Here is a 17480-nt window from a genome sequence, read left to right on the forward strand (position 1 = left end):
GTGGTCATTTCATTAAGGACGCAGGGCCTGATGTGATCTCACAATGGTTTAATACTAGTGTTACGTCACTGACTTCAGTGGTAGTACTTTGGATTCCAAGATGTGAGATCAGAATCAAGCCCAGAATCCTTGTGAAACTTTCTGGGAGAGTTAATTTAAGGAATTTATTTATTTATTTATTTTAAAAGGCGTGTCAACACAGAGCAATAAATAAACGAAGGAAACTGAGAGTAGGGGCCAAATTCTGCTTTGTTACACCTGTGTAAATTTGGAGTAACTCCTTTGAAGCCAATGGAGACTTTCCCCTGCAAGGTCCCAGGTAGAGTGCTATCTCTAATGCCAACATAGATCTCCTCCCCTCCTTTTAGAACTTCAAAAATTTCCTCCAAGATTTTGTGTATCATGGTAGGAGAGACTATTTCCATATGAGCTTAACTGCAATCCTGTCACATTCAAACACTCACAGTACCCTTTTTTTTGTACTTTTCAAATTGTTGATTAACATTAATCCAAATCAGCCAAAAATACAACATAAATCTCCTAATGTGCAATCATTTTACTTGGCAAATATCAAAGCAAACATTTGACTTACACTAGTTATTTTTCCAGTCAAACTGTTCTTTGGGATTATGCAAGAATATGTAGCACATTGGGTCCTGTACTTAAAGAGCTGTAAAAATAGTTTTTATCCCCAAAAGGGAGAAATGCAAATAACTCCATGAGGGAGTCACTTCTGCAATTTTTTTTTAACATGGAAGGAGCTCAGTTATTATGGTGATGGGCAGCAGTATAAAACCCTAAGGTAGGTAGATAAACTTGATAGTTATTTCCATGTGGCTTTTCTAGCTGTGTGTTTCCTTATATGTAAAGTGAATTGATCAAGAGATCAGTGACATATGTGCTTTCAGAATTCCTGACACTATGTTATGTGCTTGGTCCACTATTCTTATTAATGTTTATTTATATTGGGGTAGCCATAGTTATAGACCCCCATCCCATTGTGCCAGGGGCTGTATAAACACAGAACCAATTCTACATCTTTGTTGTTGAGAACCTTTTGAAGTTTTCAGTCAATCAATAGTTTAGACCTATCAATTTCTGAATTTATTACACCAAGGAATTGCGATTCTGGAATAAACCAATGGCTCATTGAGGTATGTATTCTGTTTCTAAAAAGCAACCTGTTTCAGGTACTCCAGAGTAAGGATTAAAACCCTATTCATGTAACACTGACCTCAGTGGGTACATTGCAATCAATAAAAAGGGCAATGTTAATTAATGTAGCTCCACTGATTTCAGTGGGACTGCTCAAAGGTGTAAAGTTAAACACTTGATTGCAGATATTTAGTTTGTACAGAACTTTGAAACTGAAGTTTTACAGATGCTTAGTATTCTTAAAAATCATTATTTTGTTAGGTGATGCACTTTTTTCTTTTTTTGTATTCTGTATGCACTAACAGTAGCAGAGAGAATTTAAGAGACTGAGATGATGCAGTTGTCGCATTTGACTTTTATTAGAGTACTCAGAAGGGAGCAAAATAATAGCTGAGCATGATACAGAAACCAGAATTGATGAGAAAGAGACGGCATAGAATGGAATTGATACAATTCCAGTGATATAATTAGGAGACAGTGTGGGGATTGTTTGAAATTCTTTCTGTACAGGACAGTACAAATCCTATAGTAAGTGTACAAACCAAGATTTATCCTATTTGATATATGGTTTTACATAATCTCTTTGTATTTCCTGAAGCTATTAGAACTTCATCTAGAAAAAGAGGGAGGAGAATATTCATCTTCATACTCTTGAAATTCCTTTTACAGAACAAGTTTAACATTTTGTCCCTATCACCATGTAACTTTTTCTGCCTTTAAGATTTGGAATTTTATATCTGTCCTGTTGACTGATACAACACTATGTTGCTGGGGAGAGAATATCTGTTTCTGTCTAAAGATTTTTTAAAAAATTGCTAGAGAAAGGTGGCACTTCTTTCTGTTGTGAAATTTGCTTATTATCCATGGAAAAAGTACAGTGAGAGCTCACTTCCTGCACTATATGTTGTGCCAGTTTGTACCAGTTATGATGATCCATTTTGAGATATGGACATTTATCCACTCACAAATGGACTGAGATCACCAACTCATTTCGCGTGGGGCATGAAAGAGTCGTCAAGTGGGAATGACTTTCTGTTCACTGCTGAACTCCACCAAATTCACAGTGAAACCTAGAAGTGAAAGGCTTTGTATCTTGTTACAAATCTTCTGAGCCATTTAGTCCCCTCTGGATCTTCCTTTTGAATGAATTAGGTGCTCAAACAAGGGAAGGTTTAGTAGGCAAGCCTCAATTCAAGCACAGTGCATTGTTGTCTCAGGGCATTTAATTCTGATTTTACCATATCCCTGCTATTTCAGTGTTGTCTTCACCTGAGTAGAGAGCACCAATATTGAGATACTTTAGAAATATTAATTGACACACCCATTACCTGTATAAAGTAGTTAAATATCATAAACAATTCAGAGATGTGCACTGAGAGAGTTTGTGTCTCTGCTAAGGTAAAAAACAGACAATGAAAGACCCAGGCACAGAACCTGTGAATCCTGATTTCTAGCCCTATGCATGGAGCTCTAAATCATGTTTTCATCCCAACCCTCACATTCTCAGGCCTGGTGTTTGTTTACTTCTTAAATCATCAGAATTCCTTCCATTATTTTTAGTTAGGTAGAACTCCCACATTGACCACAGAGGATGTACTAGGTAAATGCTTCCATCAGTGAAGGGTGGCTAGAATTTAAGAGCATTTAACACATTTGCTAACATTAAGAACCCATAATTATGAAGTGTGGAATAATCTGAATATGTTGAACATTTCTCTGAGGATTTTCATCAGCAAAAGACCCAAGAAGACCTTGTTAGCTGTCTGAACACACTTGGACTCAGACATTAACTTCTGAGTTACAAACCCAGCTCTCAATTTTGTTGTTTTGGGTAACAGACTTACCTTTATTGTGAACAAACATGATGTTGTAGGTTGATGAGGATTATCAAAATACTTTATCCAAATCAATTTGTCTAGCCTTAATCATCTTTTTACCAATGGAAATGCGCTCTCACACACACACACACACACACACACACACACAAACCACCCCCCCAAATTGGGCCAGATCCTTAGCTGGTGTAAACTGACATAGCTTTCTTGACATCAGTGGAACTATATTGATCTATAGCAGCTGAGTATCAGACCAGGAAATCTTTGGCTTGTCTTTTCATGGTTCATTTGCTGAGAAGAGAGTGAAACTGCAAGGTCAGCATCGGATAGAAAAGGTGACCGTGTACAAAGATCACTTGCAATGGAAGGAAGAATGGCACTTGGGTGCAGAAATGAAGAGACTGGGTTAAAGGAAGATCTGATGGAAAGGTCTGTAACTCTGACACTGGAGTTGCATCCCTTTGTGCCATGCCTGATTCTGGCCCATCACTTGAAAGCTAATGTACACAAAGTGATTGAACTTTCAAACAGAAACATGTTAAAATCAGAGGGAGGGAGACCGGGTGGAAATAGTTAATGTACTTTATACAACTCTGGTCCAGCCTGTTCCATGTGAAGCATAAGGGTATCTCTCTGGAGTACCAGAAAGAACAGATTTATGAACCAGATGTGACTTTGCATTTATACAGGTGTGACTGGCTTTGACTGAAGGGCCATTTTGAAAAGAAATGGAGTGTCTCATTATGTAATCAGTATAAATTACTACTTGGCTTTTACATGTGTTATAAAACAAACGCACCACTTGTGATGGACTTCTTTAAAAGAGGACCTGTCCCCCCTCAAGCTTACAGAAAAAAGCATATGGGTATAATGCAGCTATTCAGTATTCATAAATATGGTAGCTACCCAGCTGATGAAGAAGAGATGGTAATTTCAGAATTCCCCCTAGTTGAAGTCACTGATTTTGCAAGTGGAAATTATATTTATGCATTTTATTTCATTACAAATATAATTAGTGGTTCACAAATGTCTACACAGATAACATGAGGGGAATCTTATCCCCAGTCATTGCATTTTATGTGCTCCCTCCACAAATACATAGTCACATTTTTGTATCATGTAAGTCCAATACTAAACAGAAGCTCCTGATGCAACTATGAAGTTTTGCCAAACTGTCCTAAGCTCCTTCCATATAGAGTAAAAAAAAAAAAAAAAAAAGAACTGAACAGACATAAGGCTCAATTCTTCAGCCCTGGCTCAGACCCCAATTCTGCAACTTGCATTAACATGGGCACAGGTGACCTTACTCGGGCAAAATTCTCTCAGTAATGACTGAGGTAGGGCAACAGGCTTCACCCCTTAGTTGTTCAAAAAGGATTCTCCGTGCATGCTTCGTCACCCAAGATCCAGTGTTTTATTTAGAAACATTACAATCTGTCACTGACTCATTGTGTAACTTAGAGCAAGTCGCTTCTGTCTAGGTTTCCCTATTTGCAAAATGGGATAATATTAACTTCTTGTTTGTAAAGAGGTTGGCGAAAGGTACAATAATGCGAAGTTGTTATGTAACAAATAAAATCCTTATTTTTAAAAGGCTGATTCACTGAGACTCCCATTCTCTTAACTCCCACATTTGTCAAGAGTAAAGAGAGTCCATTAACTTACTCATTATGGGCATTATTTTTTGTTGCTTCTGACACTGAATTTTTGTACTGAAGTGATATTTAAAGACTATTTACCTTCCCTGTATACTTGGTCAGTGATTTAATTGTCCAATGAGCTGACAGCCATTAATAATTTCTTCCATTTCTGAAACCTCTTGAGTACTTTTACTGTGATACTGATAAACAGGTTAGTAGAAAAATAAGTTGTTCTTCTCTGGAAGTAAATAAATTCTGAAGAGTAGCAAAAACCTACAACCATTAGCTGTACTGCATGTGTGAGAGAGAGGGATCTCTGAGCCTCTTTATGCTTCCTACATCCCCTTTTTAGGGCAAAATTCTCCTCTCTGATCAATGTTCTGCCCTATTCTTCTCCCTCAAATCTATTCTCAAAATCCACTTCTTACAATCTCTCCAACAATGATGTGATCTCTCCTGCTTAACCCACTACCCTCTAAATAAATCAGTAAATAAGAATTAAAATCACAACAACAAATCACACTATGTCATGTACAATATGAACACCCGACCCCAATTTATTTTCTGTAAACCTTATGCCTCATATAGGCCTTTCCTGTGTCATGTCATATATCTTCCTTAGGTTGCAAGCTTGTTGGGTCAGGGACCATGGGTCAAATTTAAAAAGTCTGACTGTGCTAATTTAAATATATAAATCAAATAATTTGTACAAGGGCCACCTTTTTTAAGATCAGCGATGCGGTAGCCTCTAGAAATTCTCCCATTGAATCAACTGCTCCCACGGGCAAACCCCTTCCTAAAAATGGAGGAGCATCAAGTCAAAACTCTGGGTTTACCAGCACTACTGAGAGTCTGTATAGTCTTGTAAACTTCAGAGTACCTCAAACGTGCTGATTTGTACTAAGCTGAGCCACAAAATTGTCCCAGATCATTTCCTTCCTGACCAATGAGGACCAGATTTTTATCTTTTACATTTTTTCTCTTCACTCAGCTTCACCAATAAAACACCCACATTTGGTTAAATACTAGAGCTGTAATGTGAACCCACTAAACAGTTAATTCAAGTGCCAGTTTGAAAATTACATTGTAATGTATTACCACATGTTGTGTTTGAAACCAAAGGCCAAATCCAGCCTGATTGAAATCAGTGTAGTTGTATTCACTTGTGGTGTGGCAGAATATGGCTCTAATTGTCTGGAAGCAAGACAGAAAGAAAGAAAAATAACTTATTTTCATAAGAGCTTAGCATGTAGTAGACAGAAACTTCTCTGAGCTTCTGCTGAACTTCAGATCTAAAATTCCTCAGCTGGTTATCCAGGGACAACATATGCAGCCAATGAAACCGCTCATTAAAAGCATTACACCAGCAGAATACATTCTCATTGGCTGACTATGCCTGAGGGCATAAAGTATCTAGCAACTTTGGAGAATGGCCATCTCTAAATGTTGTGTCCCATCATTCCATGTAACAAGCAGCAGTATCTGAATTGCCCAACAAAGAACATACTTAGGGCCTGATCCCAAGGCACATAGTAGAAAGACTCTCAGGAACTTCAGCTGGCTTTGGATCTGTTGCTTAGCTATTATCTTTCCTAAAAGAACTGTTGGTCACAGAGTTCTATACAAGAGTATTTATTCACTTTTTTTTCATATTTCTTCTATGTATGAACCCTATAGAAATAGATCTTTGGTGAGGCAGGAAGAAGTATCTATGTCTGGTTTTGACTCGTAGGCCTGGTCTACACTAGAAAATTAAATCCTCTTAACTACATCAATCTGTCCGGGGTGCAGCTGTCCGAACCTCCCCAATGAAGATAGTGCTAGTTCATTGAAGAAATCTTCCATCGGTCTAACAGCCTCTCAGGGAGATGTTACCTGTGCCAATTGGAGAACCCCTCCTGTTGGCGTAGGACGTAGATAGTGTCTACACTGTAGCATTTCAAGTGTAGACAAGCCCTTGCTTGGGGGAAAAACAGAGCTCAAATTTTATCAGAACAATACTTTGCTGTTGTTCTAGGGCTCAAGCCACTGCTTTATTGTTACCAGTGCCAGCTTCCCTGTAAAACCTTAGACAATGGCATCAGTACTCAGCCCTTCCTTGTGGATAAAGCTAGGTGTATCTAAAAAGGCCCGGAACACAAGGCTTTAAATATTAAGCCAATTGCTATCTAATTATCTAAGCTTTGCTAATGTAATGAGAAATGAAAGAAAGAAAGAAAAATAGAGTACTTGAGCTGGAGGGTAAAAAAGTAGGAATCCTGTAGTGTATGATAAGTGGGCTTTGTTGGATTAAATACAGTATTACACTCTTTAAATGTGCATATCGTTAGCAGCTTTAAGAACTGGATGCTGTCTTTGATTATAACAGGGCCGAGCTTTATCTGCAAAACTGAAAGCTCTGACTTTCTAGTACAGCAGTAAGTGAAACCTAAGCACATGTAAGCTGTAGAAATAAATATAATTACTTTAGCAAATGCATTACAGCTGGCCAGGTTTAATGTTAATATACCTGTTTCTTATAGCTGATTAGTGGCAGAGGAGAGAGGTGGTGGTTTGTGTTATATCATTCAAGCACGGTGGGGAAAATATCATTGCCCTAAATTGTTCCACTTTTACATTTGAAAGCGAATTGAGGTTGGTTGGAAATATTGGTCTTTGCAGTTTCTATCCATTCCACAATTCAGTTAAAAATATTTTTGGGATAAAAAGTTCAAAAGCTTCTGGGATACTTCAGCCTTTTTTCAAAATTTGAGGAATTTCTAAATTGGAAAATGCTCTTAAAAAGTGAAGGAAACCTGAAAGCCTTTTTTGATACATTCCAAGGTATTAGTGCAGTCTAGTGTGTGAATCGGGAGACTGGGAATCAACATTGCTACATGCTTTTTTCAGCTCTGATGTTGATTCGCTGTGTGACTTAATCTCCCAGTGCCTTATTTTATCCAGCTGTAAAATAGGTATACCTTTTTTGAGACTTTCAAAGGAGCCGAGGGGTTTAAGGGCTGTTTACAGCAGAAATACATCAATGTAGGTCTACATCACTGTAATGACACCAATGCAAGTCTCTAATGATGCACTGGTTGCACTACATTGATGTAGACCTACATTGGGACTCTCATACAGCTAAATTGACACAAACCAGAGTTTATTCTAGTACAGTTTACTCCAGTAACTTGCAGTTACACTATGGTAAATATTTGAAAAATTTGCCAAACCTAGTTAGCTCCTTAGACACACAGTGCAATGAAAGGGTGGTACGTGTCTTGATTTCCACATTCTGCTGTGGAAATCTTAACCAGTATACTCATCTCCCTCACTGGAGTGTTGAGGTGTAATTAATGTCTAGAAAGTGCTTTGAGATCCTTGATGAAAGGCACTCAAAGCGTCAAGTGCATTGTGATATTGTTGACTGAAGTGATGCTTCTGAGTACTAGTAAATCAACACTGCAGATAAGACTATCATCAACTGCAAAGCTTTTTGAGTTCCTGCTCTTTAATCTAGCAAGTTTCTAATTCCTCCTCTGCCGTATTGTTTTGTTTCCCATTTACAAAGAATGTGTTCAGGAAGCAACATGATTCAACTCACCTAGGGTGGCTGCATCCAAACACTTGGTGTCAATTACTAGGTTTACAATTTCATTCTCATTTAGTGTCAGGTATTTATGGATTTAATAGTGTCTAGAAATTACTACATTGAGGAGCCACTGCAGGCTGAATAAAGAGACTCTTATTAAAATAATTAGCCTGCCAGTCAGCTACAGTTTCCCTCCCCTTAAAACAAACAAACAAAAAAGACGACTCTCAGACCGTTCAATATTTCAGGGTTACAGCAAGCCTGGCAGAGGCATGGCACTTGTAGGAAGAGAGGACTCCAGAAGTTTTCCCATCCACTGCACACCATGTAAGGAGCAGCCACCATCTCAGACTCTGTTCTCCTAGGGACAGGCTCAAACTTGCCCTGTGGCCCCTTGGTACTAGCTAGGTAGAAGTTCCTGGTGCATGCTCTGTTGGGGGCATTCTGGGGGCATGGCCAGAAGGAGTTGTGACTGGGGCATTTTATACCCCAGCAATTCTGCATGCTCTCCATAAGGGACATAAGTTACATCAGTATTTAGGGATGCACTTGCCTATATTGGGTAGGGGTTGGCTCCTGTCAGGCCCTGATTAAGGGAGGTGGAAGCTGATTCCCCTCTATCCTGGCTATAGCCTCATCCCAGGCACAGGCATGAATCTGGCCCCTACTGCACAAGAACTGAGAACCCTGGCCAATTCCTCTTCTGTGCTAGTCAGCTGAGACAGCATGCTGGACTCTTTCAAAGGATCCCTTGGGTCTTGCTTGAATATGTAGTTGCCTTTCCAAGAGTCAGCTGGAATATCTTCTAGGGTGCTGAAGGGGGAGGTAGTGCCACTGCAGCCTGCTCCTGCCCCTCACCCTAGCCCAGGATTTGGGAGTAAAAGCCACAGCAGAGTCCTCAAAACTTTATTTTTACTTGCTTGATAAAGTTACTTTGGGGTCACCAGGAGCTCAGTCCCACAGATCTTATTCAGACAAAACTCTATTGCTTTGAAAGGGAAATTGTTGCTGTGTATGGATTCTACACCCAAGCATCTTGTAGACCAGATCTATTTTGTCTGCTTGCAAAAGAAAATTCGTACGCTGTGGGCAAAATATGGCATATACGCAAAACTGCACAAACAACCTTGAATTTCTGTATTCTATCTGTCTGTGGATAATATTTAGAAAACAAAGTCCTTCAAAAACATAAAGGAATTTTGGCTGCCTTTCAGAAATAATAGTTAAATCAATAAAATGCTCAGTAGAGATTGCATGTCCACATACATATTTTATCTTGACAGGTTGTGCACTATTAAGAGACACAGGAGTGACTTGAAGCCAAGTTAGAAAAAGAGCACTTCTGGTACAGGACATATTGGATGGGGAATCTGAGAGGTTGCCTTGAGAATATCAAATCCTGGAATCATCATCTTTCTAGGCCAGATCCTCATGTGACATAAACTGCCACCGCTTCATTGATGGCAACATTGATTGACATCAGCTGAGAATCTGGCCTTTTTGTGGTCTTTCACAGACCTGAAAGCTCTAACATCACAAAGAAAAAGTGATGATGATAACTGCTGTTTTTATGGAAAAATATAGTAGCCAAAACATAGAAGAATTTCTGCTTTTTCTCACAGTCCTGATTTTTTGTTGACTTCTTCCTCTTGACTCCTTCTACTATTTTTATGAAGTTTTGAGTTTCTGTAGATCTTGATTCTGGCCATTGTCTGTCTGAATTTTGTAGTCTTTTTATTGTATTATTTATTTTCTTTGCATTTCTCAAGGGAGCAGATTCTCTCTTGCAGCCAGGTTCGGCTTGGCACAGGAACAAAAAAGGATGTAAAGGGAGGGCATGAAAGATATCTGAGGTTGGAGACATGCCTGGCCACGGTGTAAGTTTGAGCAGCCTCAGGGGTGGGTCAGAAAAGTCCTCAGGTGACTGTTTCTCAGTTGAGAATAGCAGTGGCCGCTTTCCCTCTCTCCCCAACATGTCATGTACCAGGGACTGTGTGGTATGGCAGTACAAAGGTGGTACGTGAGATCTGCACTGTGTGGGGAGCCCCCTTATGCCAGAAGTATTCCATATGGGACACTTCTGCTGAGTTTAAGGCCTCTTTATGTTGCTCTAGTGGTGTAAAGGGGTCCACAGGGTAACCAAGAATGTGCCCTGATACATCTCTATGCATAACCATATCAGCTTCCCTTCATCTCCTTTAAGGACACAATCCAGTTTTATGCGGGTAAGCAGCCCCTTTGGTGTCAGTGTGACTACTTAGATGAATGAGGTTTGTAGGATGAAGCTGAATTGACACAGAACAACAAAAATGACTTGTTTGGCTTGGACTGAGGAGCAGGTTTACAGGCCAGTTCTTACCCAGTTTGCACACTTCTGATTTGAATGTGCCTGCCCAGTTCTTCCTCTAAGTTAAGTTTCCTTTGTTTTGTTGTACATAATGCTGTTGATGAAGCTTTATGTGGTATTCATCATGCTCATGAGGCGAGCACAGACTTAACTCTGAAGAGAGTAAAAGCACTATGTCACTGATGCCTATACTCTCTACAGATAGCTATCCATTCTAGTACATGTGGTCCTAACTTGGAAATCTACTCTCTCCATGTTGGTGTGAATGAAGCCACTGAGTACTAGAGGACAGCAGTCCATGACTAAAAGTGAATTTCCTTTCTATTACCCTCTCAGCAAGAGAACCCCTGTTAATGTGTAGTTTGACCTGGGTCTTAAATTTATAGTGAAAAGGTTATTTATTTATTTATTTATTTTTTAAATCCAAAGTTTATCACTTTATGAAATTATTAAAATGTATGTAGTTATGAGTCCTGAACTAAATCACATGTTGGGTGGGGAAAAGTGAATGCTGGCAGCATATAATGCTCTTGGGCCACATCCACTTTCTTTACGGGGAAGGGATGTGTAAATTAGAAATGACCATGCTAGTTACATCTTACCTCTTTCTTCTCTGCATATAATAAACAAGATCAAGGTACTGGAGTAGGACTCGAGAACTGGGATCAGTTCCCAGACTTCCTATATGACCTTGGACAAATCACGTAGTGTGGGATTTTAAAAATCTGTTGACGTTTGAGATTTGTGCTCCTAAATCTTTTAGATGCTTTGAAAAAAGTATCTTTAATATCTGTGCCTTAATTCTCTATCTGTAAAATGGGGATAATTCTAATACTACTTTTCTTCCATCCTTTGTCCTAACTATTTAGATTATAAGCGCTTCAGGGCAGTGACTAAATGTTTGTACTCTAACAATGAGTTGTATGAATAAAAACTTTTCATTTGGAGACTATATGGCTCAGGGGCTGTTAATGGGATGGGATGGGGGCAAGTCACTGATTTCAATATGGTGTAGATCAGAAGTCACTTAAAGGCACTGTGGTTTGATGGCAGGTCAGTGGCCATTGTGAAATGAGTTCCTTCTGGAACATAAACCTTTATGAAAACCAACACCAGTTTTTAAAAGTCTATAAGAGAAGCACATGGCTGAGCAGCAATTGATGTATCTTTTTCTCCCTAGAAGGTAGTTCCTAGTGATTCATTCAGAATTTGATTCACATTGGCAGAATACTGACTATCCTGTACCTGTTTCATGAATGAATGAACAACATCAGTTTCCAAGGATGTCAGTAAGGCTCCTTTCACAAATACTCCACTCCATCTTTTGTTTTAATTTTTGAGTGATAAGGGGAAGTATTGCAATTGGTTTGTAATGGCTATCTATGTAATAGCTACGAAGTAGCTTATTGTCTACCTGTCTACTATGGTTGTAATGGCCTAAATTTTGAAAAGTTAATGATGACTTTTGGGCTCTTCTGCTTTTAGCTGCCCAACATGGTACAACTTAAAGGGGCCTGGTATTTAGAAAGTGATACGCACCCAGTACCTGAAAATCAGGCTCCTTTAAGATGTCCTAAACTGGCCACCAAGAAGTTGAGGCTCCCAAAACCACTAGTCACTGCACTGAATTTAGGCCAACATGTGTAATTTTCCATAGTTGTACCTTTTGGTGGTGTTTTGTGTCGCTACTGTTGAATTAGTAAGGCTTGTCTGTTATGACTACCATCCTTTTATGATTAAAACTGGAAGAATATTTGTTTTTTTCCTTTAAAGATGAACTGTCCTGAGGCTGTGAACAATATTTTAAAATTGGTGAGAAAGAATTGGAAATGCAGCCGTTGCATTGCAATATGGAGGCAGCCGTTAAGAATTAAAAACAGTAGAAGACCAGATCAGTTAGTATAAACTGGCATTGGTAGCTCTGTAATGTAATTATAGAATTACAAATTAGAGCGGGAGTTGGCAGAAGCCCATATATTTAGGTTGCCTAATATTTTCCATTATAAGAGTCTTATGACTCTTTTTTCGAGGGGCTCTAACTCCTCTGCTTTATAACAGGCCTTCCTTTGAAATTTGACAGGGGGGAAGTCCTTGGGCTAGAAACGTGCTTTTTAATTTTTTTTTTTTTTTTGCTCTATGAAATTCCATTCGGGTTTGCTAAGATATAAGCTGTTTAACGAAAAAAAGATCAACATTTCTCTTCTCTTGCTTGTGTTCTTCAGGGAAATTTCAACAATTTGCCAAAATAACTGAACATGAACGTTCTGAAGAGCCAGGCTCATGCAGCCACAACAGCACACGCTGTACTGGAAACACTGGAGAACTGCTAGAGCCAATGTAGCTAGGGGGAGTGGGGAGAGGGAGAGAAGGGTGTAAAGCTGAGGTGGGCCATGCTCCTTCCCCATCCCTCCTGATCACACTCCTGGACCCAGCACATAGCCCCACCAGTTCCCCTCCTCCTCCCATTGGGTTATCACCTGGGAATATGATACAGGGACTCTTTCAGGCCACCAGCTCGGATCCATCTGAGGTGAATATTTTAACTATAAGTTGTTGCCATCTGACGGCTGTTCAGTGGCTTATAGTATATGAAACAATGTGGTGGTCTCTAACCAGTTCTTAGTAGATATTGGCCTCCATCACTGCAACCACTATAATAATTAGCATGTCATTGGTCAGGGGTGAAGCACAGTTCTGGAGCGGTGTAACAAAGCCTGCATTGTTGTGCCCATGCTATATACTTTTTATGTTTTAAATAAGAATTCATCCTCCAGGTCTATCAATCCAGCATCTTTCATGAGCACTTAATTTCTATTATTGAAACATCTGAAGCATATATGTTCTGTGATTTGTGGTGAACACTGCTAGAGTAATTGTCTTTCTGTGACATAATAAAACACTGATGCAAAATGAATGAAATAGGTGTCCCATAGATAAGAGTATGTGATTATGTAATTAAAGATTGTACAGTCAGAGGGCAAAGTTTAGGTCTCTCCACATACGGTTCATTTCTTAGTTCAAAAGAAAACTTTGTTTTTCATAATATTAGCGCACATACACCGAGATAACACCTTTTACCTCAGGACTGAATTTTTATCTGCATCTACAACTCTCATGTCTGCCTATATTTCAGGTGTTGCTGATTAAATGTGTGGTGGTTATGGCTGAATCCTTCCACCTTTATGCTGTTTCTTACTCCTAGAGTGGTCTCACTGGTGAGGATTGCAGTGGGGGGTGCAGGGAGGCACAGAAAAGTAGGATGAGCTGGCAGAGTTTCCTTATCTGTAAGTCACTCTTGTGCCTCAACATCACACGTACTGTGATCATGTCAGTGGTACTTCTGAAAATGATTGGTCAACATCAGTCAACTGGCATTTCCTGTGTGGAATCAACATTTTTAACAATAGTCAGGCGCACACATTTCTTTTCTTACTCTCACTGGTATAAATCCAGAGTAACTCTATTGAATTCTGTTTAGTTACACTGATATAAATCCAGAGTAACAGAAGACTACTGGCCCAATAGAGATGCTTTTAAATCATCAACCCTGTCATAATTCAATTTTTTTCCCCTTGTTCTCTCTTTGAAAACCTAGTCAGTCAGGAAAGAATCTAAGTGCTGGAGTCTGGGATGTTCTTAATATAACTCCTACAGTGCTATTTTGGATAACAGTTTCCACTCAAGGTGAAAAGTTCCAGAGGGGTAGCCGTGTTAGTCTGTATACAGCAAAAAAAACAAGAGTCCTGTAGCAGCTTAAAGACTAACAAATTTCTGCGGGCATAAGCTTTCGTGGGCTGCAACCCACTTCATCAGATGCATGAAGTGGAAACCACAGGGACTTGGAATGGTTCTCTCATTACAAGAAGTAATTGTCACTGTTCACGCATTCTCACCTTCTAATCCGCGGTTGTGAAAAGGCCTCATCTACCCTAACTGAAGTGACTTTATTAGCACTAGCCCTCCCCATTGTTATGTTCCTTACCCTTGGATGTATATATATACCCCCTATCTGTGGTTTCCACTTCATGCATCTGACGAAGTGGGTTGCAGCCCACGAAATCTTATGCCTGTAGAAATTTGTTAGTCTTTAAGGTGCTACAGGACTCTCGTAGTTTCCACTCACGCTTTAATTTAACTTACTCATCAGACACTATCCTTACTGAGATTTTTCATAGTTTGCACTGTGACTCTTGCTGTCAGCAAGCAGGAGGATACTAATAGAGGAAGCTGGTATCACCCAGGACCTGATTATCTTTTCATACTACTTCATCTCTCACATAGTAGAGCATATCAGTAAGGCACCAGACTGTTTTATATTGCTAATTATCTTGTGTTCCTTTAAAAATGTTATTTAATGTGAACTTGCTTCTGAAAGGTGCCAGAGTGCCTACCCTAGAACTTAATGATGTCCCAGTTATTCAGAGAACAGATACAGCATGGACAGCAAAAGTGCAGGCTTCCCTCATACTGCCCCAACCCTGCCCTGGAAGTGGGGCCCACCTCCTGGAAAAAGGGAATTGTCCACAATAGTTTCCATGCCCATATATTTCTTGGTCTTTTTGTGGCACTTGTCAACCAGGGCACTTACTTGTGCCAGCTGTGGTTTCTCTGTGAAAAATTGTCCACTAAGATCAGAACCGGGACCTCCAAAATTGTTTCACACAGGCCCTGAACAGTCAACAGATGGTTCCCAACTTTCAGTCACTACTGCTATGGGATGGATTTGAAGAAAGCTCCTAAACCCTTTTACAAATCTCTACAGCCATCTATTGCTTACTTGCTTGTTGTAAAAAGGCTAAAACATTCCAAGTATACATTTTGTTAGATTCTGTTTTTCAAATCTGAACTCCAAATAACTCTTCGAAGTCTTCTTTAATGGAGACTGATTCCAAAAGGGAGTAGAACACTTTTTTGGTTCTTCTCCAGCAGCTAAAAGATAGCATTGAAACAGGAAGTACATATAAGTATTCTCTCAGCAAATATGAAACATGTTTACATATTTAAGAGTCTAGCGGTTAAGAAGGTCCATTTGGCACTGAGAATGTTCCAGCATCCTTTGGTTTACAGTTTCAGTACTGTGTTTGCATCCTTACAGGGAAGTATAAGTACTTATCAAATATTTGCATTTATCCACCCACTTGAATGGACTGAAATAGTTTTCAAGAATGATGTTTTAAGATTTTCCTGGGTTTTACTCAGTGGTTGCAGAAATTATGTTCCTTAATACTGAAATTAAGGAAAAGACTAGCCTTTCCTACCTGCACCTCCTCCCTTTCACAGGAAGATTGGAAATTTATTTCTGAAGTTAGTAAAATGTAACTACAGTAGTTTTGCATACAAATCAATCTAGTCCAATGTCAGTAAAATACAGTGTGAGTCTGCTTCTGTAACCCCTTACTCATTACGATCAGTCTTTTCCCATAAAAATAGCATCAACAACTCCATTGGGCTTATTCAAGGGAAATAGGCTTGTAGGGCAAAACCCCACTTTTTTTATGGCAATCAGATTCCACAGTCTTAGGATAGCTCTTCCCTCTAGAAACTAAAGGCGATATTTGGAAATATGTATGAGTCATAATAGTCCTTCATGAGCAGATCTCAGATCGTGCGCCAAAGTTGAAAAGACAAGAAATTAAGAGACAAGAAACAGAAATTCGAGACGGAAGAAACCTATTAGTTCATCTAGGACCTCTCCATCCTCTTTGCGTCAACTAAGCTGCAGAGTTTACATTCTTCTCTTGTTCTCATCTTTGTGCCTTCTCCCATGAGGCCTTCAAGGGCAAGAACTTCCCTTCCCTAGCCCCTTGCCATGTTTAAGTCTTCTTTTCAGATCAGATTTCTTCCAAGAGGCTTATGAACTCTAGTCCTCCATGCAGTAAAAGATCAATAAGTCCCACTTCAAACAAAACATGGAACCCATGCAAGAAGAGCTAAATTTCACCAATCAATCCTGCCGATTTTTATTGCACTGAAGCCTAGACCCTCTTTGTGCCCTGTCTATTTAAGTGTGTAAGGTATTGATGCCAGGATATTGTATTCCTACATGTCTGCAAAGTGCTCACCATGCCAGCACCTCAAAAATTATGATTATTCATAATTTAAAGTCCAACTCTTCCTTCAACTGAAGGCAATGGGATTATTTGTATGTATAGAAATACTTGCATGAGTAAGAAAATAGGATCAGATTCTATGTCCGTCTCCCTGTGAAAACAATATTGCTGCCTGCAGTACAATCTCCAGTGCTTTCTCTTGTCCATTTCTGAAGGTCTGAAATGATGTACTACCCACTGATTTCCTCCAGAGAGTACTGTAATAGACCACACCTCACTGTTACTAAGCATTTTCTGATATTCAGTTTGTTTCCTTTTAAAAATTTTATCCAATTCATCCTAGTTACTCACATGACAGAAGAATCTGTCAGTCCATTAAGGGACATTGAAAGGAAGCTATAATCAATTAAAGTGAATCTAGTTTTCAAAATAGCTTATCAAGTGTCTTAAAAACTAGAGTTATCAGTTTTTAGAGCCTTTTGCAGACAGCATGAAAGTAGTTTATTACGGCAGTTGTTGACATTAAAAAGCTGACATTCATTTACGGTTACCAGTGAGTGATATGTGAGATACTTCAGTTATTTCCTGTTCCCGTTCTGTTAAAATTTGCAGATGACACAAAGATTGGCAGTGTGGTAAATAATAATGGGGACAGGAGTCACAATGCAGTCAGACAAAGCAATCTGGTTTGTCTTGGTAAATTGGTCCCTTTCAAAGAAAATATGTTTTAATACAGACAAATAGAAAAATTACCCATCTAGGAATAAGTATGCAAGAAACACTTGCGGCGTTAGTTGTGAATATTTAGCATGGCCACTAGGGGGGACAGAGCAGGAAGGAAAGAGTCTGTGTAAACAGGAAATAAAGAGAGTCTTGCATTCA

The 17480-nt window shown here is 39.2% G+C and overlaps 1 protein-coding gene across 8 annotated transcripts in view; it reads left to right on the forward strand.

Moving 5' to 3' along the window:
- CALD1 (caldesmon 1) overlaps positions 1–17480 on the forward strand; it is a 216792-nt gene that overhangs the window by 11750 nt on the left and 187562 nt on the right. Inside the window, exon 1 of one of the 8 annotated variants that reach the window (XM_067559126.1) lies at positions 784–802. The exons of the other annotated variants lie outside the window; for them this stretch is intronic. The gene's annotated coding sequence lies outside the window, so the exon portion shown is untranslated. Of the gene's footprint in view, positions 1–783; positions 803–17480 lie in introns of those variants that run through there. 8 annotated transcript variants of the gene reach the window in all.

This window comes from Emydura macquarii, unplaced genomic scaffold (genome assembly GCF_026122565.2).
Source record: "Emydura macquarii macquarii isolate MOO-44397 ecotype Brisbane River unplaced genomic scaffold, CSIRO-AGI_Emac_v2 contig_2205, whole genome shotgun sequence".
Lineage (NCBI taxonomy): Eukaryota > Metazoa > Chordata > Testudines > Chelidae > Emydura > Emydura macquarii.